Here is a 23,864-nt window from a genome sequence, read left to right as displayed (position 1 = left end):
TTCTCTGAAGGATTGCTTGAACTAGAGTCAACTTGCCTCCTAGGGAGAGCCACCTCGGTGCCCATGATTAAAGTTTACAGTGGATTTTCTCTATAAGTAAAATCCAATCGTTAATTCCATAACAATTAGGTTGGAGCATAAATCTAAGATTTTCAAAATCTGCATCCAATGCAGTGGAGAGAACATTAAAATTATGATAAATCTCCAGTACTAATGCATCATCTCGGTAAGCAGAAATCATATGAGATTTATTATTATTCATAAGGAGTGCAAATACCGATCAAAAGAGGTCAATCTACCAAATAGTAACACATCATCGACAAATATCAAAGGAGTAGTTGTGACTTGTCTACTACACAATTACATTTAATCCATCTACCTCCACACATGCAACCAAAATTACTACCCTTGTGAATTTTGTGACTAATTCTTCTACAATCCAATATTTTATCCTCAACGTCTTCTTCTCGCAAAAGCTGTCATAGATACTTTTAAGTAGGGATATTGTCTACTAAAAAATATTCTGTAATTTACCTCCACCATCCTTGTAGAAATTATGGTGTAGAGTTGCAACTACTTATGAATTTTTAATCAAAATCACAAGATGCCAACCTACTCTATTTCTCTCTCGAAGTTAATTCACACAAGTTAACATCATCCAAGTTGTCTGTTGATGTGGAAATTTTAATTTTTTCAATTTAATCAAGGAAAAATCAAATTGAGAATTTCTTACTGCATTTTTCAACACATAGGTCATTGGAATGTATTACTTTCACTATGAACTTGGCATAGTTCACATGTTAAGTTCATAAGGTTTTTGGCTGATGTGGTTATATGTGTTGTGTATATAAATAATAGGTGTCCAACTCTTGCTATTAGAAACAAGACTCCCTATGAAATGTGGTATGGCCACATTCCTTCGGTGAGGCATCTCAGGGTTTTTGGTTCCTCATATTATGCCTTCATACGTAAGGAATAGATAAAAAAACCCAGTGAAAGGAATCACAAATGTATCTTCTTTGGGTACTCATACCTCCAAAGAATACCATCTCTATGATGAAGTGAATAAGAATTTTGTAATATCTAGAGATGTGATCTTTCTTGAGTCTTCCAAGATTGACAATGTTGTTGAGTGGTAGCTTAATTGTTTCGATATATTCGAACATGCAAAGTATTTTCAAGAGTTTGATAGTGAGATTCCACATCTCCTTCTCTTAGCTCTATAATTTCTATGAAGAGCCTTGAAGAAATTGGGTTGAAGGAAATTCCCTCACCTGCTTTGTCAGGAAAGAGCTAAGAGACTATTGGCAGCAGGTAGCCAAATCTGACAAGCGGTGAGGGTACATGCAAGATATAAAGAAAGGATTAATGAAAAGGGGTAATGCAGAGGAGTGTAATGACTACATACATATCACCAAACATCTTTCATCCCACTTAGGATGCCTTGCATCGTGCCTGGTTAGTCATAAGATCATGTTGGTCACAACCTCAGTAGCTTAAATAAACAAGTGGTAATACTCTTCATCTTCTAAGCTATGTAATAAACAAGTGAAAGGGAGCAAGACACGTAGATCAAACACATGGAATGAATTTTAGTTCTTGCAACCATCAATGTCATTGAAGACGGAATGATACGACAATGATAAGCAAACTTTTAAGCTACATTAAGAGGTGTATTTCAAAAGATGTGCTTTGTTTTCCATACCTAGCCTCCAAAGGCTTATGCATCAGATGGAGTCTTGATGCGGTCCTAATATTCTATCATACCTTGGGTTTCTTGGTCTGCTTATTTTTCTCCTCAGCTCCTTGAGAGTCATCTATCATGTAATCTTTCTTCGTGGCCCGTGAGAGACATAATTGTATTGTTTCAACAGGTAGTGACTGTTGCGGGATGAGGCCTTGGGAGGACACATTTACACAGTTTTAGGATGTAAGGCACTACTTGGGACGAGGCCCTGGGAGGACACATCTATGCAATTTCAGGATGCAAGGTAGACTGGGTAGTTAAGGGACAAAACTGCACAGTTTTTGGAGATAGTGGGTTCCAACTGAGGGAAGGACACTAGAGGAAACCACTACGCATTTTTGAATGGTAAGGGAGGTTGGTATTTCTGCACATTGCATGGCTCGAACAAGCAACGGAAAAGCTTGAGGGTTACATATGTGAAGTGTGTAGTTCAGGAAAGTTGGATGAGGCTAGGTTGTTAAGGAAACTCCGAAATGTAGCTAAGTGTGGGATCAGTGGAACTTATGTGAATAGTGATAAAACTTCACTACAATCACACACTTGAAAACTTATCGATACAACATAGACCATCCAGAACATATAACACATACTTCACTTAATGCAACAACCTTTGTGGCAGCTTATGACAAGTGCAGCTTCGATTATAGACTTTGGGAGGATAAAGGCGACACTTTTCCAAACTGTCTTTTAGATCATGCCAACAACTATCCTTATCTCTGCAGTGATTCAGCACATAGATGTTGTAGATGATAATGGCTTGTTGATATGCTTTATTTTCCAGAGTTGTTTTGATCCAGTGTTGACTTATTGTTTCTAGAATAAAGTTCCATATACCTTGATTCCAAATTGTTGCTATTCCTCCTGAGGCTCCTCTTGCCTCACCAAGGTTTCCTCTATGTTGTCTCTGCTCCTCAATGACTTTTATTCATTTCCTTGTGGTTTTGTTTTGTTTCTTGTAACATAATAATTCCTGGCTTCTCAGAAATGATAAGATCCCTTAGGGCTGCTACCTTAGAGGGGTGCCCAAGTCCCCTAATGTTCTAAGATAATATTTTCATCATTGGATATGCGGTATGCGGGGAGATGCTCGCCCCCCTTGGTCCTTGTTGATTGCTTTTTTGTCATGCTGCCCTAGGATATAAGTTTCTATGGGTGTTTGCATTCCCATTTCTATGTAATTTTGTGCATTCTCATCCTTGTGCTGCTTAGCAGATTTCCTACCTGGGCCAAGTTTCTTGGAGGGTTCACTAGAACCCTCATGATCTTTAGATGAGCTTCTGGTGATTCTGTTGAGGGGAGGATCAAGAAGAGGTTGAGAGGAAATAGTAAGAGGCAATGAGGATTCGATAGTGTCTTGGTGTTGGCTTTCAGGGAGAGGGGGCTCCTAGGGATCAGGAGGAGAGTGGGGGGATGAGGGGTCTTCTTCCTCCAAAGATTCGAAGGGTGAGGGTAATCGCTAAGTCAAGATGGGAAGGGGGGAGAAGGATGCAGCTTGGATTTCTGGGGGAGGCTTTGGTTTTGGGCTAGACTGTTTGGGGTTTTCTTTCTTTTTTTTGACTTGTTCCCATGTGTCTTCACTGGCTTCGGCATTTTCATTCATTTCATTTTATTTTAGTTCACTACACCTATTAGAAAAATGACCATATTCATGGCATACCTTACATTTGAACGGGATTTGTTCGTAGTCCGGCTGCTGAATATGGGTCCATTGGTCCACTTTGATCTTGATTGCTTCCGGAAGGCCCTTTCCTAAGTTGACTTAATCATAGATCCTTGCACATGCGTGCATGTTGTCCTTTGGTTCACATCTGTCGATGTATTTTCCGACAATGTTCCCAATGGCTTTGACTGATACATCTCCCCAGCAATGAAGAGGGAGATGGGGCAAGAGAACCTAAACCGGGACTGCATTAGGCATATCCATTTCTCGGTCGAAGTCAAGGGACCATCTGTTCAGATAGATACCTCTCGAATCCATGAAGTAGGTACTATTTATGAATATGAGATTCTGGTCTTCTTTGGTTTCAAAGAGGAATGTGTAGTAACCCCTTCCACAGAATCTTATTGCGACTTTTCCTTGGATGTTGGCGTTCCAGTTGCACTCCACCCATTTCTATACAGCTCTGGGAGAGCGCCACAGGTCAGTAAATTTTCCAAGAAGACCTCTCTCTACTACAGAGATCGCTGCCTTCCTTGGGAGACTAGGGGGAAGGTATATTTATGGGATGTTAGCCAGTTTCTTGACGAACTTTGAAGCTGTGGGTTTGTTTCGGATGGTAGAATTTTCAGAAATGAGAGAGGTGAAGATCTCAGCCTGGTCTTCATTGTCTTGCATCTGGGAGGGGTCGATCCCAGCCATGGAAAGCCCAGAAGGGAGCCAATCACAGCATTAGCCGGAGGAGGAGGACAGAGCCCGACTGCGGGGGTGCCGAGGAGGAACACTGGAGGCCCAGTAGCAGGGGCTACCAGGCGGGAGGCTTGCGAAGGGCTACAGGAGGCGAGGTTGCAGGGGTGTGGGAGCTCCGGTTCAAAATCTCGTGCGTGATCAAAAGGTCGACATTGAACTTGTACATTTTTGCGCCTTCTGGTGGTGTGAAATTTCTCCATGTCTCTGTTATCGGGTTATGAAAATCGGGGTGATTCATCCAAAAGGCTTCAATGCAAAAGGGCCTGCGAACATTGTCTCCCAGTCTTTGCCAGTGAAGCCTAATAGGCCAACGGTTCGAGCTAGAGAGTGGTAATATAGAGGCCAAGAGATCCCCGCCAAGATGTATTGCATTATCAAAGATCAGGAATCTGTCTAACCGAGATGCAATTTGGTGGGCATCTGCACGCTTGTTGTTCCAAGCATAAACGCCATTATTGAATTCCATATCTATAAGCCTGTTGTTATGAATGTAGTTTTTGAAGTGCGTGCTTTCATAGTCCAGCTTGATCCATCCTCCTCTATTTTCCTCCAATCTTGTAAACATGTTGAAGTCCCCTCCTATGATCCAAATTGGGTGCGATATTTCTGAGTTGATCTGAGTTAGGGTTTTTAGTGTGTCTACTTTGTTTGTTGCCTCCTAGGGGAAGTAGAAATTAGTTAAGTGTCCATGAACATTTGTCGTTGTTAAATGAAACTTGGCCTGAATAAAGTGCTTACTGGCATGTATGTTGGTAAGTGTTATATATCTATCATCCCAAATGATGGCTAGCCCTCTTGAGGCTCCCATGGCTTCCACCGCCACTTCTTTGCTTCCTGGCCATGCTTTGGCAAGGATCTGATCCAACATTGTGGAATTAAACTTGTTCTCCTGCAAGAAGAGAATTTGATGCTTTTCCTGTTGTAGCATGTTCTTTATTAATCGTCCCTTCCTCGGGCTGTTGAGCCCTCTGATGTTCCATGAGATGAGCTTCATGATTCATGATTGGGAAGGGGATTATAGTATTTGGTGAGCTTGGAGTATATTCTAGATTCCACCAGCATCTCCCCTATGTAGATGGTTCTCTGAAGATTGGTTTTCCATCCTCGTTTCTTGTTATCTTTGAAGATATTTCTTCTATCCCACTAACTACCAATTTGGATGCCTAATGATCTTTTCTTTTTTGCTCTTGAGAGAATTAATTCTAAGTTCTCTAGCTATCGCTCAAGAATTTTGTCGTATTCCTTTTTCTTACAAGCCTATTCAAGTCACAATATATCTAGATCTTTGATGTCAAAGCTCTCTGGTTCCTCTTCCATGTGCTGTACTATTTCCTGCTCTACCTTTGTATCATCTACAATCGTGAGCTACATCTGAGTGCTATCTACCTCCATACCTTGAGCAGTCCTTTTCTGCATGTTACTGGGAGAGGGCATGTTGGTGTTCGCGGGTTGCTTAGAAGTGAGGGATTTCTTTGAGCTTGATGGAGCAGAATGAGCGGAAGTCTTAGGAATGGCTTCAGGTTGTTTCTGATTATCTAAAATATGAACCTTCGGCTGGAGCAGGATTTCAAAGCTATTGCTTGTTGAAGGCAAGGAGGTGCTAGTGATAGGTATTTTGACTGAGGTAGAGGGATTTTTATGGGTATGTTTGCGATTGGGAACTTTTTTGAACCCATCCGGGTCGGATTTTTCCATTGAAGGGGTGGTCACGGATTTCATAGTTGAGGGACAGTCGCGGAATAAATGGCCCAAGGCATGGCATTTTCGACAGTGGAATGGTACATGCTCAAAATCTATTGTTTGTAACCATTCATAATCATCATGGTAGAGGCTTACCATGTCCGAGAGAGATTTGCTTAGGTGCATGTACACACAGATCCACGCATAGGAGGTGTATCACTTCAGCTTTGTCTCCTCTGCCACTTTGATGAATTCGCCTAAACCATTCCCAATATCTCGCAAAGAGTCTTCGTCTCAATACTCCAGAGGGAGAGAATAAAGGCGCAACCACATCGGGGCCCAGCTCAGATCTTCTTTGTTTGGGTTAAAGCATTCTATCCATCCTCTTAGGTACAGCCCTACTGCGTTGAAGAAATATGGTCCTCCGTCCAATACCCTGTTTCGGTCCTCCAGACAATTGAAAATGGCAGTAAACAATCCCTTAGGGCCTAACTACAGTGTTATATGCCCTTTTGGCTTCCATTTGGCTGTGATCCAGTCGTGCAAAGCTTTCTTCGTTGGCCAAAGGCCTATGAACTTTCCTATCAAAGCATGATCCCTCATAAACTGGATCTGAGTGTTGATGCACTGACTTGGGAGCTTGATTTTAGGTCTGTCAACTGCTACCAGCTTGCAAGTGTTTGACGTCACTCATGGTTCTTCATTTGTGTTGTTATTTGTTGGCGTATTTTCATTCTCTGTTGTTGTATCTTCTGGATGGTCCATCTTGACATTTTCAGTCTGTCGCAGGCCGTTTTCTGTATCACCGGGGGGAGGCATCATGTCCTCCCCCTGAGGGGATTCCATTGTGCGATAGCTGTTCCTTATTGTGTTGTAGTTGCCTTATGGCTGAAGGTTAATGGAAGAACGGCACAGTCTATGAAGGTCTACCAGTTGCAGAGCAGCGTCAAACCCTAAGCGCTCCACTCTCCATTTTCTTTTTTTTGACATAAACGGTTAGTTTTTATTTAAAATTCGGCAAATCAGTTGTCGGGGACTTTAACACTGAAACCCTGTATTTCCTTGTTACAGTCGGTAGGGAAAGAAGATTTTGCTTTTGAATAGTCCGCTGAATGAGTTACACTGTGAATGCAGATAGAGGCTTCAAAAAGAACTTGATTTGGTTTCAAAATGGTGCCTTGAAATCCCGCTGCTTTTGATTTCCGTGACATAGCTCTACTTCCTAACTTGCAGAGAGGAGATCCAACGTGCCGGATTGCCGGATGATCCCAAGAATCACTGCATTTTCTTTTTGAAATGTCTCGTGGAGTGTTATATAGTGTTCAAGAATACCAAGAGTGGTGAATTGGCCTTGAAGAGGCCCTTGTGAACTCCCCAGAACCTACCCAGACATAACAATGAGTTCCAACAATGAACAGATATCGAAAATGCCACGGTTACATTTTGAATATTCCCTTGTGGATGAGTCTGTGTTTCCTAATAGCAGCTAGCTCAAAATGGTTCAGTCCCGAAGTTTGGAGAATCTGAATCAACAAAATGCTCAAAGGAATAGAGGCCCAGACAACTCCAAAATTAAGGAATGCTACAATCTGATTCAACATCATTTACTAACAGAAATCTCCTGCTCCTGAGAGAGCCTAGGTTGGCTGCCAAGTCTGCCTATGAGTTTAACTTCCTCAAAACATGATAGAAGGAGATTTTGTGGAACTTGGGCAATAGTAGTCTGATTTTTTTGAGGATGGGGGCTAACTACACCTAAGAAGGGATCTTTTGAGAGTTCATAGCCTATATAATTAGTCTGGAGTCTCCAAAGACTGAGATGGAGAGGAGATTCCTCTTGATAGCTAGATTTAGACAGAGCCAGAGCCTCTACTCTGTTGTTTTTTTCATGCCCTAGACCCCAAGCAAAGCACAGCTCAATTGAGCCACCTGGGCTTAAGATAATTCCCCCGCCACCCGCCTTTCCTGGGTTACCTTTAAAGGCCCCATCGAAGAATAGCCAGTGATCATCCAAAGCAGATCTCCATTTGATGAATTCCTATTCTTCCAGATGAATTTCCCAATGAGAATGGTCTTTAGCGGGAGGAATGGATCTATTCTGATGATTTGGAATAAGCTCTTTTAACCATTGATCTTCCTCACTGTCCATAATTTTTCCATTTCTTATGGTGGGTTTGGTTTCTAAGGCCTCCCCCAATAGAGCTTTGATCTTAGTGATAATTCTGATCAGGTTACAACTCTCCTCCCTAAATATTCTGTTGTTCCTCTCCAACCACAGTTTCCAGCATGTGAATTTGGGGATCCACATCCAGCCAATCTTGAGAAGGCTTTTTCTGGAGAGACAGAACGGGGATAACTTGCCCTAGTTTCTTAGCAGGTCCTGAATATTTCCTGGAAGCTCTATTTTGTCAAGTCCTAACATCAGGACACCCTTCCAAACTTCTTGAGAAAAGGGGCAAAATAAGAATAGGTGGTTAGCCATTTCTTCATCCTATGCACAAAGAGCACACCTGGAGGGACCTTCCATTCCATGCTTCCTTAGGTTATCTCTAGTGAGGATACTTTTATGCGCCAAAGTCCAACAAAAGAAGTCAATTTTGGGGAGAGCAAGAAAAGACCAAATAAATTTCCATTGAGTTGGCTCTAGGGGGACGCTAGGGACAACCATCATACTTTTGTAACCTTCTGCTGCTGAGTAAGAGCCTTAAAGAGAACCCCACCCTCTTTTGTCCTTAGAAGAGGCCTTTAAGGGAGATTTTCCTTGGAGCAAATCCAACAATAAATTGGCTTCACCATCTAGCCAATGAGGGACTTCCCCCAAATTCCAACCATTCCATAGACTTTCTGCATCATTTGTCCAATTGGAGATGTCCCAAAGGGTTTCCAGATTGCTGGCCTGAAGCCAAGCTCTGATATTTTCCAGTTTTGCCATTTGATTCAAGGGTTGATCTCCAAGAATCGAATCTTCCCAAGTTTTTATTTTTTTTCCCATTACCTAGGATCCAATAAAGCTTATGATTGAAAAGTTTCAAATCTGTGAGACAGAGTTTGAAAATCGGTGATCCTTTGGAAATTCTAGGAGGCTAGTCCAAGCACATCAAACGCTGCCCATGAAAATGTTTTTTCCACAGAACTCTCTTGCTCCAACTAGGATTCCCAGAAACAATGTCCCAAATGAGCTTGGAGCCCAGAGCAAGATTTTGGGCTACCAGATCCCGCATTTGGAGACCTCCTTCCAAGAATGGCTTCTTAATAGTGTCCCAATTAACTAAATGGAGCCTTCTTTCATTATTTTTCCCTCCCTCCCACAGAAATCTTCTCAAGAGACCATCCACTTTACTAATAAAGGTTTTAGGTGCTAGTAGAATGGAGTTCTGATAAATTGGGAGACTTATGAGATCAGATTTCACAAGGATTACCTTCCCAGTATTATTCAACCATGAGGCTCCCCAAGCTTGTATTCTGAGTTATAGCTTGTCTAGCAGGGGCATCCAATGAGCTACCTTAGGATTTGATTTGAAAATTGGGATCCCAAGATACTTAAATCACTCCCGGGTCAGGGTTCTTTCCATTTCTAATAGCCTTGCTATGTCTGTAAAATCTTTGATCAAGCAATTCCAGCCATAGATCATGCTTTTTAGATAGTTAATCTTGCTGCCCGAAACCTCCCTATAAATGTCCAGCTCCTTCTTGAAGGTTCTAGCAGAATTTATGCTAGCTCCTCCAAGAAATAATGTATCATCAGCAAACTGGGCATGATTTATGTCTTTAAAATTGTGAGCCATTATCAAGCCTGGTAGAGTTTGGATCTATTGACAGTAGTCTAGCTAGAAGCTGAGCACTGAAGCTTGAATGGCGTAAAGAAGCAGGGATAAAGGGAAACCTTTTCTCAGCCCCCTCGAGGCCTGGAAAAATTTCGTTGAACGACCATTAACCAGAGGCGCTATCCAAGGGGAGGCAATGCAGGCTTTCAACCAAGTTATGAGAACTTTTGAGAAGCCAAATTTCTCCATCACAGAAAATAGGAAATCAAGTCTCACCCTCTCAAAGGCATTTGTCAAATCTAGCTTAATCACCATGCCTTTCTCTTTTCGATGACAGCTTGAATGAATTTCTTCTTGCACCAACACAATATTGTCAAGAATATTTCTCCCTTTTATGAATCCTCCTTGGTTTTCAGGGATGATGACCAACAAAATTTTCTTAATACGATTGGCTATTATTTTTGTAATCAGCTTATAACTTGTATTACACAAAGAGATGGACCTGAATATACTGAAATCAATGGTGCCTTTGTCTTTCGAAATCAAGGCAAGGAAGGATGAGTTGGTACTGCCTCCAATCTTGGTGCAGGTCTGGGATTTACGGATCATTCTCAAAAGGTATTTTTTAATTGTAGGCCATCAAGTCAAGTAGAACCTTGCAGTGAACCCATCAGGGCCTAGGGCTTTATCCGGATCCATGCAATCCAAAGCTTCTTTAATCTCATTCATACTGATCGGAGAAGTTAGCATAATATTGTCAGAATCATGAACACAGTGAGGAATAAGATCAATCAGATAGGCTTGAGAATCAATAGGAGGGTCTTCCGGGGTAGAGTAAATCTCTTTGAAGAAGGAGTGGGCTGCTCACTTTATGCCTTCAGAATCTTTAACCACAGTGTTTTGATAGTGAATTTCATTTACTGTTTTGAAGTGCTTGTGTGCTTCAGCTTGCTTATGGAAGTAGCTTGTATTTTTTCTCCGGCCTGTAACTAAAGATTTCTAGACTTCTGTCTCCAGAACTCTTCTTCATCCCTACTTGCTCTATGGAGATCTTTTTGCAGCTCTACTTCTTTTTGAAGAAGGATTTGAGTTACATCAGAATTCTCCATTGTTAATTGATGGCCTGCTAAACTATCATGCATCTCCTTTCTTTTGGCAGTGGGCATTTTCAACCTTTTAGCCCACTCCTTGAGCTCCCTTTTAAGTCTCCTCATTTTTTCTTCCCACATAAAGAAAGGGGATCCTTTATGAGCTTTCTGGTTCCAGGCCTCGGAGACCACCTCCAGGAATCCTTCTTGATGAATCCATAGAGAACTGAATCTAAAGGGGATGGGGCCAAGATTTCCATTCAAGAAGAGCTCAAGCAGAATGGGTTTATGGTCAGAGGCGTAGTTAGACAGAATTTTAGATGTGGCCATTAGACCACAAGTCAAGAAGGAGGATTGGACTAGAAATTTGCCCAGACGGGCAGCAATGTGGCCGAGGCCTATCCTTTTGTTTGAACAGGTGAGTTTCCTAGATGTGGGCTTGATATCCTCTAATTCCCAATCTAAAATGAGGTCTTCAACCCATTCTCTAGCTGGGTCCCTGACCAAGGAGCCCCCCTTTTTCTCTTCTGCAGCAAGCGTAACATTCAGATCACCTGCAATAATATTATTTTCTAGGTTGTGCAAGAAAATATAGGACTGGAGCGAGTCCCAAAAAAAAAAATTCTCAAATGGTAAGACCGGAGCATAAAGATTAAACATACTTACTTGGTGGCTAGATTCTTTATGGAGGAGCTTATTGAGTAGCTAATGGGGGCAACATTCTTCGTGAATCAGATCATATTTGAAGCTGCCCCAAAAGGAGGCAATCCCTCCAGAGGTGCCTCTAGAGTTTAGTGTTCTCCCTTGGCCTTTATTCCAGAATGCTTTGCTTGCTTGGAGGAGTAGAAGGTCCTCCCATTTTGTCTCCTGGATGAGAAGGATTTCAGGTGAGTACATCCTTACATTGTCTTTCAGAGCTTCTTCTTTCAACCTGCTGCCTAACCCTCTGCAATTCCAGGAGACGTATTTCATTATTCACTGGCTTGGAATATTGTGGCTCCTTTTGGAGCCTGACCATGCTTGTGCCTAGATCTGGTATTCATCATTCATTTGAGAGTTTTCTGAGAGCCTTGGAGAACATCCAGATAAGTTTGTTCCTCTCTCTGTTTCTTCTTGGACTTTCAACCTCTAGCCGACTTGATAGGAGTGACTTGCAAGCTGTCTGAATCTGAGACTCCATCTTCTGAATCTCCCTCAAAATCGGAGCCTAGACTGATGCACTCCTTGTTTTCTTCTTTTTCCCCTTGTTCATCCTCTGATGGAGGAAGAGTTAACTTTGCCTCTACTTCTTTCACTTTCTTCGATGGGTCTTCTAGTTCCTCTTGGGTTCCAATGGCATCTGTCTTTACCCTAGAGGAAGAACCCTCTTTTGGAACTTCTTTGGCTTTTTGTTTAAGCCAGGGCTTCACCAATGGACCTGAATTTTTCTTCTCAGTTGGTTTTGGGACTGCCTTGCCCTTTTTTATTTCTTTCCATCCCTCTTCATCCACTTGCTACTTGGTTGGAGCTTTTGGGCAATTTCGTTGGAAGTGTCCATGTTCGTGACAGGTTCTGCATTTGAAAGGCAGTTGCTCGTAATCTAATTTTTGATAGTGATGCCATTCTCTGACTGTTAGATTTATCGCTTCGGGCAGTCCAGCTTCCAAATCAACTTCCACATAGATTCTTACCTAGGTATATTGGCCCTTGTTATCTACTTTGTCAATGAAACGGCCTAGGCCATTTCCAATCTTCTACAAGGTGTGATAGCTCCAGCAATGGATCGGAAGATTGGGAAGCCGGACCTAGACTGGGACCTCTTTAGGGGTATCAATTAAGGGATTGAAGTTGGGGGTTCACTTATTAAGATACAAACCCTGATTTCCCATAAAATACGAACCGTTTCTAAAAACCAAATCTTGATCTTCTTTGGAGGTGAACTAGAAAATGAAATACCCTCTTCCCACAACATAGCAGATCACATTGTTTTCCAGTTGGGGCCTCAAGTTGCATTGGATCCAGTTATCTGTTGTTTTTGTAGAGGGCCAATGACCCATAAATTGTCCTACCAACCCTCTGTCAGCTAGGGCTAGGGCGATTTTTATCGGTTGGTCTTCTGGCAGGACGATCTCAGGAATTTCCTCTAGTTTTTTTATGAATTTCCGGACTTCTGGAATCAAACATTTCTTCCCTTTCTACGAGAGCAATCTTCTGAATGCTTCTTCTGAAGAGATTGGTGGGGTGGGAAAAGGATCCCCACCCCCAGGCGCACTCATGGCGGCGGCTAGGCTCCTCTGCGATCGCAAAACCCAGACGCGGATGTTGTGCCAGCAGTAGCACTAGCTGGAGGGAGGCAGAGCTCGATTGCGAGGATGCTGGGAAGGATTGAGAGCCCAGCAACAGGGGTTGCTAGGCAGGGGGCCTACGGAGGGCCGTAGGGGCCGAGGAAGTAGGGGCGCGGGAGCTCTAGTTCAGAATGCGCGCGCAGATCACCCTAAAACTCAGCGTTGCCCTCCATTTTCATTTTGATCCAAAGCGGTCATTGTATTAAATATAAAGTTTTGTCTTAAAATATTTTTTTCTCAAAATGATTTTGTCTTAAATATAAAATTTTGACTTAAAATACTTTTGTTAAATTTTTTTTGTCTTAAACTATTTTTGTCTTAAATATAAAGTTTTGTCTTTAGATTTTTGTCTCAAACTACTTTTGTCCTAAATATAAAGTTTTGTCTCTAAATATTTTTTTCTTAAATTATTTTTGTCTTAAATATAAAGTTTTGTCTTAAAATATTTTTGTCTCAAACTAATTTTGTCTTAAAATATTTTTGTCTTAAACTATTTTTGTCTTAAATATAAAGTTTTGTCTTAAAATATTTTTGTCTCAACCTATTTTTGTCTTAAAGACTATATTTAAGGCAAATCAATTGATATTAATTTTTAATGTAAAATAACTAAAATAAAAAATGAGTTTTTGAGACAAAAGATTTCTTTTGTCTTAAAAAAATGTCTCAAAAGTGCCCTTGGTGTAGTAGTGTAAGGGTGATTCAACTTCTTCAATTGAATATCTTTCAACATCTTCAACAACGTCATCAATCATTGGTTCATTTTCTTTTTCACTTAGTCTTTCAACATTTTAAATCTCATCACCAATGTTATGAAGAAAATCTCTCGGTTTACATTGCAAAATATTTTTCAAATTAGTTTATCAGATAAGAATTAAATTTCACAATATAGTATTAAATTTAAATATCATTTATAATATTTAAATTTACATATGTCATTCAACTTCTTGTTGAGTTTGATTTTCCCTTTCCATATTTAATAATTCTTCCATCTTTTTTTTCCAATAGTTTTTCAATTATTCTCTATGAGCCCCAATATCTCTTATTCAATCATATTTTTTCTTTCAATTTCTTTAATTTCCCATGGTAATTCAATCTATGTAGATTTTCAAAATCCAACCCGAAAAAGTCAATTTCAAAATGCAACAAAGAAAAACCATTTTCAAAATCCAGCGAAAAAAATTTCACTTTCTAAATTCAACCTAAAAATATCACTTTCAAAATTTAGACCAAAAAATTGACTTTCAAAATTCAGCGCAAAAAACTGACTTTCAAAATTTAAACCAAAAGAATTACTTTCAAAAATCAGCCCAAAAATCTCACTTTAAAAATCCAACCAGAAAAAAATAAAATTAAAATTAAAAAAATAAATAAATAAAAAAATAAAAATAAAATAAAATAAATAAATAATAGTAAAAAATTGTCCAAAAATTAGATGCAAAGAAGTTTGGAATTCAAAATTTGCGCATTAGGAATGTGAGTGTGAAATTCTTTTTTACCAAGTTTATTTATAGTGTTCAGTCGAGATAGTTATATCACACGGTCACACGGTTTTAATCTTGCCGTCGACGGAAAATATGTTTAGGATTTTTTGCTAAACTTTTAAAAATATTTAGCCGAAAAAATTTACTATCTAATTTAATGTTTGTTTGCGACAAACAAAAATTGGGTTGAACCTTCTTTTGTTTGGCTAGACTATTTTTTCGACCGAAAACCTACAACTCTGCAACAACTTGTCTTTGATCACCTTTCTCCAAGTTCGGAGTGGTTAAACTCCATCAAATATGCTGAATTTTCTTTCGAAAACAGTACCAAGATTTTCATAATTGAATATACTTTTGGTAGATATAAATTTTATGGAATTTCATATATGTTTGCTAATTGTAACTAATTTTCTAGTAAAATGTGTGCAAAAAAATTCTCAATGGCATTATGCTTCAGTGAAATCATAGATCTGTATCTTCCAAAATACACTGTGAAAAAATATGGAAAACTTATGGTGCATTATGTTGGTCTAAAGATCAGCGATTCCTACATCCACATAATATTTGTATGAGACAGGTCTATCTGAAGCGATCATTTCATGCTAGCTCAACTACGTAGCCTAACCCCGAGAATGTCAAGAGAATCGAACCTGTAACCTCTCAATAGAAAATGTGCTTTAATGATGGGGACATGAACAATTGAAATAAACCTCAAGGCTATAATTATAGATATATTTTACCTAAGGTATATATTGAAATAGTTTATTTATGATTAAATCAAAATATTTTAAATACCACTTTACAACTCCTTGTTAATCACTCAAGGAGTTATACATCACCCTCACAACGAATTGACCCTATGCCTTTTTCTTATAATTCACACCAACAAAACCACCCCAACTATTCGATAAGGCTATATATACATATAAGTAAGTATGCATGTATGAATGTATTTTTTAAGGTCCATATTGAAATTTTTTTGGTTACTAATATTTTTGTAAATGCAATCTCATGGGTTTAAACCAGTTGGTTAGGAAAACAATTTACTATCCTCTCCACCTTATTTCAATTCCTATATAGGGACATGCTTTCCCATTTTGATAAGGATCGAGTCATCTTATCTCTTGTTAAGTTATAAGTTATTGGTATATCTATTAGATATACTCTTGGCATTATATTATAAATTACACATCTCCCTTTGTACTACTTCAAATCCATATTAAGTATTAAATATTCATTTTGTTAAATTCTACATGTTAGGTATATGTTGAGTATGGAAGGAATTTTAGAAATATTCTTCGTGTTATATTAGCATTTACACATCTCCCTTTGTACTACTTTAAATCCATATTAAGTACTAAATATTTATTTTGTTAATGCTACATGTTAGATATATCGTTAGTATGGATGGAATTAGAAATATCTCTCATAACAGGTTGTCCTAAATGTCTTTTTAGGAAATAAGAAACTTTTATTCTCATTTACCACATACATACATAGATATATAATGAGATAAGAAATGAAATGTTTAGTACAATTAAAATATTTCAATGGTGTCTTACAACGAGCCATCATGCCTTAATATAAACTAAAGTACATAAAAATACCATGGAAAATACCATAGTTTGGTGAAGCCTCAAGTTCATAAACCCACAATGGTAAACCTCTTAGTTACCATATCAAATTGACTCTATGGAGAAGTCAAATTCAACCTAATAACTACCATAAAAATTCCCCCTTTAAACTTGACTTGGGAAAATTATTTAGCTTCAATCCATAAAATATACATCACCACCATATCTCTCTATAATTTAGGTGCGCTTGACTAATTAGGTCTTATAGTCATATACCCATATAGAAAAGACACCTAAATCATGATACACAATTTATCTTGGAAAACTCAAAATCATGAAAAATAGAATGTAATAGATCTATTGCATTGTCAATAAGCACCTTATAAGGGAGTATGGAAAGCCTATTTATGAAATTTTTTTCAATGCATGATTCTTGAAGATCACATATCATAGACTAAACTCCTTTGAGGAGCCATATTTAACTGAAAATTCCCTTTTTTAAACTTACTTGGGCAAGTTCTTTAGACCACATCTAGAAAACATACATGTCCCCCATCACTTTAGAGTCTACCATGCTACACATACGTAACTAGGCCTTAAAAATATATACCCCTATAGATATAATCTAAAAAATTTCATGTCTACAATAATATATACATACGTAACTAGGCCTTAAAAATATATGCCCCTATACATATAATCTAAAAAAATTCATGTCTACAATAATATATCTATAAATTTTCATGTCTACAATAACTATTTTAGTGTTTATATTCCCTTCATGAATCCAGGAGATGGCACTCACCATCTGCATTTCTTCTTTTACCCACACTTAAAAACGGCACTTTTCTCTCACATTTCCATCTCTTCCACCTTGTGTCACAAAACCTCATGTTTCATCTTTGATTTACAGAATTTTACTAGGATGAGACACATCGTTTCAACTCATCCATGTGGATGCTAACCATTCTCTTGTTATATCTCCAATCTATCTCAATCCATAATTTCTATATACTCCTTAGTCACCACTAAAAAATCATCTACTATGTCTCAGCTTGACCTAGCCTTCAAACCTTATTGTCAACTGTGGTTTGTCATCAACCTATCTCACATGCATTCAACATGCATCTTTCTTATCTGCCCACTTCCTATTCACTTGCAATCACTGGCCATTTAATAGAAATCCTTCTAGTATCCTTCTAGTAGAAATCATTTCTGAATCTGAATAAGTCTACGTTGAAGTAATGTACTTGCATTTCACACCCGTTTGTTATTTGGTGATCCTGTAATAATGATTATGTACCATAAAATTCTAACCTAAAATCTCCAGTAGACGAAATCCGTAGGTTACGTAAATGTGACGCACTTATGTATTGCGCCGAATATCAGTCTCCGAATCCGAGTAATTCCCGAATTCGGGAGGGACATCTTTTACTATGACTCAGTCGATTGTGAATCGATATGTTTATTAACCTCAACAAATGTTAAAATATCTGATGATCGCTATTAAAAAATCATAGGCACTCCCGATTTGGCATAAAATAACACTAGAATCTTCTACCATGATTCAGTCGATTGTGGTATGTTTAACCTCAACAAATGTTAAAATATTCGATTATCGCTATTAAAAAATCATAGGCACTCCCGATTTGGCATAAAATAACACTCGAATGTGATATGTATGTGAAGCTCAACAAGTGTGTTCTGTGGACATTCAAGTTTATGATACATCGTGAGCACTCCGGGTTTGCTCTGTTGATCATTTCTGAATCTGAATAAATCTACGTTGAAGTAATCTACTTGCATTTCACACGCGTTTGTTATTTTTAAATCATATCGTCGCCGCAGTCTGGTTATTGAACGATACCTGTAGAAAATTGCGTATCAACGTCTTTGTGTTGGACGTTTGATTGAATACAACTTTCTCGGATCAATACACGAATATGTCAAAGTCCGTTGAACTTATCTTGCACATCAAAGGTTATAAATATGAGACCTACATCCACAACTTTATATCTACATCTTTGGAAAAGATATTCACTCGTCTAAAATGGCCGTGTTCACCCGAAATCACTTGTTCTTACTCACTATATTATTGATCGCGTTTTGTAATTTAGATAATATTTCAGAAGCAGAAGCTGCAGAAGCTGCAGCAGCAACCCTTCTCTCAAAAAAATCGATCGATCCTCCATTTGGGAATTCGTACGAATTATTTCCAACTCTTAATGTCATTTATTGATACTAATGTTATATTTCCTGTAGTAGTTGAAATTAATTATATGGAACAGATCTATAGTTATTTTTGAGAATAGGCCGCACTCTTTGTGGATCTGTCTATTAAGTAAATGTTGGTATTTTCAGGCTTATTCGGATAGTGGATGCATTTGGAGTCCAAATTTATAAATGTGCAAAAAATTCAAGTGCAACTGGGCTCCAGTATACTTCGGCTGGGGCAATGGCCACGCTCTATTCTCCTGATGGGTGCTTATGGGAAGCATACTTTAGTGGGTTATCATTATTTCTTGCGAGAGCCTCTAGCTCAAGGTGGGAAGCCCACCTTTGCGTTCAGCATGAAAGCAGGAGAGCCCATCTCGGCCATCCCCGAATCAACAGTAACATGTAGTCACATATTTAGTTTTTAATTTTCTTTCTCTGAAATGAAAATCTTAAGAGACAAAATTCTAAATATTTGTTTGTTGTCCTTTAACTTGCTTTAATGTCAAACGCAGGTAATGTACTTGCCATGAAAATGTTAGGTAGTGAAGATGTGGATGATCTCCTGCTCAAGGTCGTTTCAAACAGTGCTCAGGGCAATAGCGGGGTATCTTATGTACAACGATTGCATTCCAAGGGCGGAGTTCCTCCATCTTCAAAATGTAATGTGGTTGGAAAGCAACTTCAAATTCCATACACTGCGCAATATCTATTTTGGTTACAAGATCGATCACTCCCAATGGGAATTCCTGTCGAAATAAGTGTTTCAAAGGATTTTAGTCCTCTTCTCAGATTTTACGCTGAAGGAATCCAGTATTACAGATTTAATGGCTCTTCTTGGATTAATTTCAATGTATCAGCATATTTACACACTTCTCCTGGGCAAGAGGTTGTGGGTAAGCATTATTTCTCTACAAACCCCGATCCAAATGGAGGAAAACCCACATGGGAGCTATTCATGCCCTTGAGTCGAGTGACCGTAAAGGTTGTGAGTTCAATTACAGTGGATTCTGACAGTATCGATTGGACTGAATTTGAGGCTACAAGCCATGGTGGAAACAAGTAAGTAATGGGACCTATTTTTTTTTCATGTTTTGATGGTTGCTTTGCGTGTAATTTTTTTCATGTTTTGATGGTTGATTTGCCTGTAATTTTTTTCATGTTTTGATGGTTGCTTTGGCTATTTTTACCCCTTGTGATGATACTATATCATCTGATTTCTGAGAAATTTTTGGATGATAATGACATCATAACTCATTTGTTAGACCAGTTATGAGTTAGACCAGTTTGGAAATATTCGGTGGCGCATTTTATTTTGATAATGAATTATATACTAGGTTTCATGTCCATAAATAAATTATCAAATTTTTATCACCAAATTTTTTTCTCAAAAATCAAAATATAAATCACAAAAACCTAAATTCAAACCCTATTACATATTACCTTTTTATTCTATTCTACTTCTGTAATGACAACATATGACCTTTATTGCTCTCTGCAGAAATGGACTACTTCAAAATGTGAAATACGTGCAGCGAGTTGCTACTGTGGGAGGACTTCCTCCTCCAATAACGGCTGGATCTGCCGTAGCAGGAGACGAATACACGTCTACCTTTTCAACCATCTATTGGTTTTATGTATGACCACTCTTCATATCCAAGACGAGGGCGAAATTCAAAATTATGATTATGAGATGGTTGTAATCAGGATTTTTTAATATTGTTAAACTGTTTTTGGTTTAATTTGGAACTGGAATAAGATTTAGATAGCTATTTATTTATTTTCATTATGATTATTAGATGGTTGTAATCAGGATATTTTAATATTGTTAAACTGTTTTTGGTTTAATTTGGAACTGGAACCAGATTAAGTAACTAATATTTAGAGTTATAACTTTATTAATGTATTGGGCAGTATATATTGACTTTTGTAATGGGTTAAATCCAACTAATGACATATTTCCACAAATATTGATAGCCTCCATGTTGGATATTCTGATTAAGACTTTTATACATATGGGGGTGCATTTAGCCGTGATGTCTATCTTTCTATTGAGTTGTTTGCGTGTATCCATTATCAACGAGAAAAGAAAATACGATGCAAAGCAAAGGTCATATGATCTGAATCCGCCCAGTCTGTTCAGACCGATGTTTAGGCTTTCAACTTGTTTCGGTCAATAAAATCGATACAGTGGTGAAGAGTTTTTTGAAAACGCAATGAAATTAAATATAAAAAACACTATTTCAATAGTAATTAGAAGATAAATGTTATTTTATTCTATTAAAATAAATAAATAAATGTATCTCAGTTTCCAAAAATTTATGTTTAACTAATATTTATGGAGTTTATAACTTTATTAATGTATTGGGCAGTATATATTGACTTTTGTAATGGGTACTTTTGTAATGGGTTAAATCCAACTAATGAAATATTTCCACAAATATTGACTTTTGGAATGGGTTAAATCCATTAAAATTATCAATAATTACATATTCAGCATGTGTTTATGAATTAGATATCCAAAATCACAATGACTATGATGTCAAATTCCAAACCACAAAATGCGATTTAGCTAGTCAACTAAATCCGTGGGTTTCCCACAATCCATCGATTGGGCTAAAAATGAGTAGCCCTGTTCGATTAATTCCCAAATTTAAGATGACGTTTTCTATCACGACTCTGTCGATCGTAATATGTCTATTAAGCTCAACAAATGTGTTATGTCCACATTACTATTAAAACATCACAAGCACTCCCGATTTGGTATACAATAAAAAACGTGATTGTGATGTGTGAGAATTGGATCTCAGCAAATGTATTTTGTCCACATCAAAGTTTCTGAGACATCACAAGCACTCTTTGTTTGGCTTAAAATAAAGCTTCGTTTATCATTTGTGTATCTGAATAAGTCTACGCTCAACTCTCATAGACTCAACCCAAGTCCTCCCACACTAGCAACTCGCTGCACGAGTGGGTCCGCCCAAACATGGGCATTCCCGCCCAAGGAGAAATGATCATGTGCTATGCCAGGGGGCGAATTCCGAGCCACTAGCATGCTAGGAGCCGATTCCAATAATTGACCCCTAGCAGGCTAAGGAGACGATTCTAGGAATCGGCCCCCTAGCCTCCTACTCTTTGTGCTATTCGCGGGCATGCCAACAACTAGGGATGCCCAGGGAAAAATAACCCCCTGTCCTGCCAGGGGGCCAATTATGAGAATCGATCCCCGACAGGCCAGGGGGTCGATTCCCATAATCATCCTGTGACAGGCCAAGGGGATGAGTCCCAGAATCGTCCCCCTAGCCTTCCAGGGGTATCTTCACATAATCAACCTTAGACAGGTCAGTAGGTCGTTTTTCCATGGGTGGGCACCCCCAAGGTCGAGAGCGTCCACCTGGAGGCATGGCACAGTGAGCATGTTGCACGCGTGCTATGCCATGGGCGGGCATGCCCATGGGTGGCAGGCATCCCCACGACTAGGCAGGCCTGCCCATAGGCACATGCCTGTGACAAGCCTGTGGGTGGGCATGCAGGACACCCGATGTGCCACAGGTGGGCACGCCCACGGCTGGGCGTGCCCACCCACAGGCACAATGGCCCCCTAACAAGTAGGGGGTCGATTCTGAGAATCAACCCTTTGACAACCAAAGAGTCGATTCTCTGAATCAACACCTTCGAAGGCAGAGGCATGATTCTTAGAATTCGCCCTAGAGATTAAGGACAAATGCAAAAAAAAAAAAACTGAGGAATGGGTTTTTTTTAATACCCTATATGACCTAACATCCAACATGTCATGGGGTCAATGTGCATGTTTCTGGTCTTTTTCCATTTTTAAATTTTGTTTCATTTTGTTTGTTTACTTAAGTTATTGCTTTTTTGTAATATATATATATATATGTGTATGTGTGTGTGTGTGTGTGTGTGTGTGTGTGTGCGCGCACGTGTGTGTGTGTATTTTTTTTGCAGGAAAATGGAATCAAAGAAGATTTCTATGAATATTTCTAGACCAAAGACAACTAAAGATGGATGAGGATCCTCAAAAAATGCTTCTCAACAAACTTGACCTGAGCTAATAGCTACAAATCTAGCAAGTGCCTCTAAGGATAAGAAGTTGGTTTCTTGCTGGAAGAAATCACAAGCAATGAAGCATACAAAACTTGTATGGTTTGTGAAAGATAGAGAAAGCCAACAACATTTGTAGATATATATATATATGTTGATATCCCTAATGATCGTGGAAGTTATGAGGTGCTAGGAAAAGTACTAGACATGTGTTTGATACCGGATACTGAAGTTGTTTATGCAGTTACAAAACCACCCATGTCACATGACAAGATTAGATATCTGCTTACATTGTCAATGTATGAAATGATGGATGATTCTACAAATATGTGAAAATAAATAATAAACAAGATTGCACAAGATATCATAAGTATTATTATTTATATTTATGCGTTTTGTGTTATTGTAACTGTATCATTATATCTTTTATAGCTTAGTTTTTATTGGCATGCGATATTTTGTTTAACATAATTTTATTGAAAATCTTTCAATTGTGTTGGGAGGAATTCATTTTATAGAGAAAGATATTATGAATGTTGTTAGTAGTTCCTACTCAAGGTTAGAAGAAGATATGGAAAACAAGCAAAAAAAAGTACTTCATGATGGTACAAGATTACATCCAAAGGATCAACAAAGAATGCCTATAGTGAATAAGTCTAGCAAAGCTAGACATGTTACTTTTGAAGATGAGAACGTTGAAACTGAAGTTGAAGGGTATGTTGCCATTACTGGGAATGAGATTAGAAATGATGTTAGAAAGGAGAAGAGCCATAAAATACCAAAAGAGAAAATTCCCAAGAATGTCTATGTTCTACTTGATGGCAAAGATGGTAGTTATGTAGAAGAAAATTTGATAACCAAGAGGAAGAAGCAATCAAAATTTGATCATTCTCAAAAATTCATGGCCGGTAGTGAAGGAGCTAGTGAAAACTCAAAAGGAAACATGAAAGGAATTACACCAAGAGCTGATTTAGAGGATGACATTAGTAGAACAAAACAAATTCCATTCGACATCACTTGACAAAAACGAACTTAATTGAGGGTGGTTGTACATTTTAGCTTAATGTTACAAAATCTATAAGCCAAGCGAAGAACAAATTAAATATCACATTATAAAGCCACACCATTTATATGTTCACAACTTGAAGACATTGATGAGGTACAATCCATATGCTGATGTGGTTGATTATGTGCTTCTTGTTTATCCATTTCAAGTTTTCAAACAAAAATAATTTGATAAGTCAAAATGTTTTGAATACAAATATTATGTACTTGGGAGGAACCATTTCGTAGAAGCTCAAAGGCAATTGATGGAGGAATATCTCAATAACCCACATTTTGAAACAATGAAATGTATCATTTATGTTGGTTTATCAGATACAAAAGCAAAGTTATTGGCATGGGATCATAATACAGATAATGAGTATAAGATTTTTATGACTTTCATCCAAAGGGTTAGATTTACTCATAATGAATTTGAAGACAAATGTGGTGGGGATAAGACAAAGGTTAGTCTATCATTT

Source organism: Pinus tabuliformis, chromosome 6 (assembly GCF_031772625.1).
Source record: "Pinus tabuliformis cultivar Carrire ecotype Pingquan chromosome 6, CPIR1, whole genome shotgun sequence".
In the NCBI taxonomy this organism is placed as follows: Eukaryota; Viridiplantae; Streptophyta; class Pinopsida; order Pinales; family Pinaceae; genus Pinus; species Pinus tabuliformis.
The sequence above is the reverse complement of the archived record's forward strand: the minus strand, read 5'-3'. Positions refer to the sequence as shown.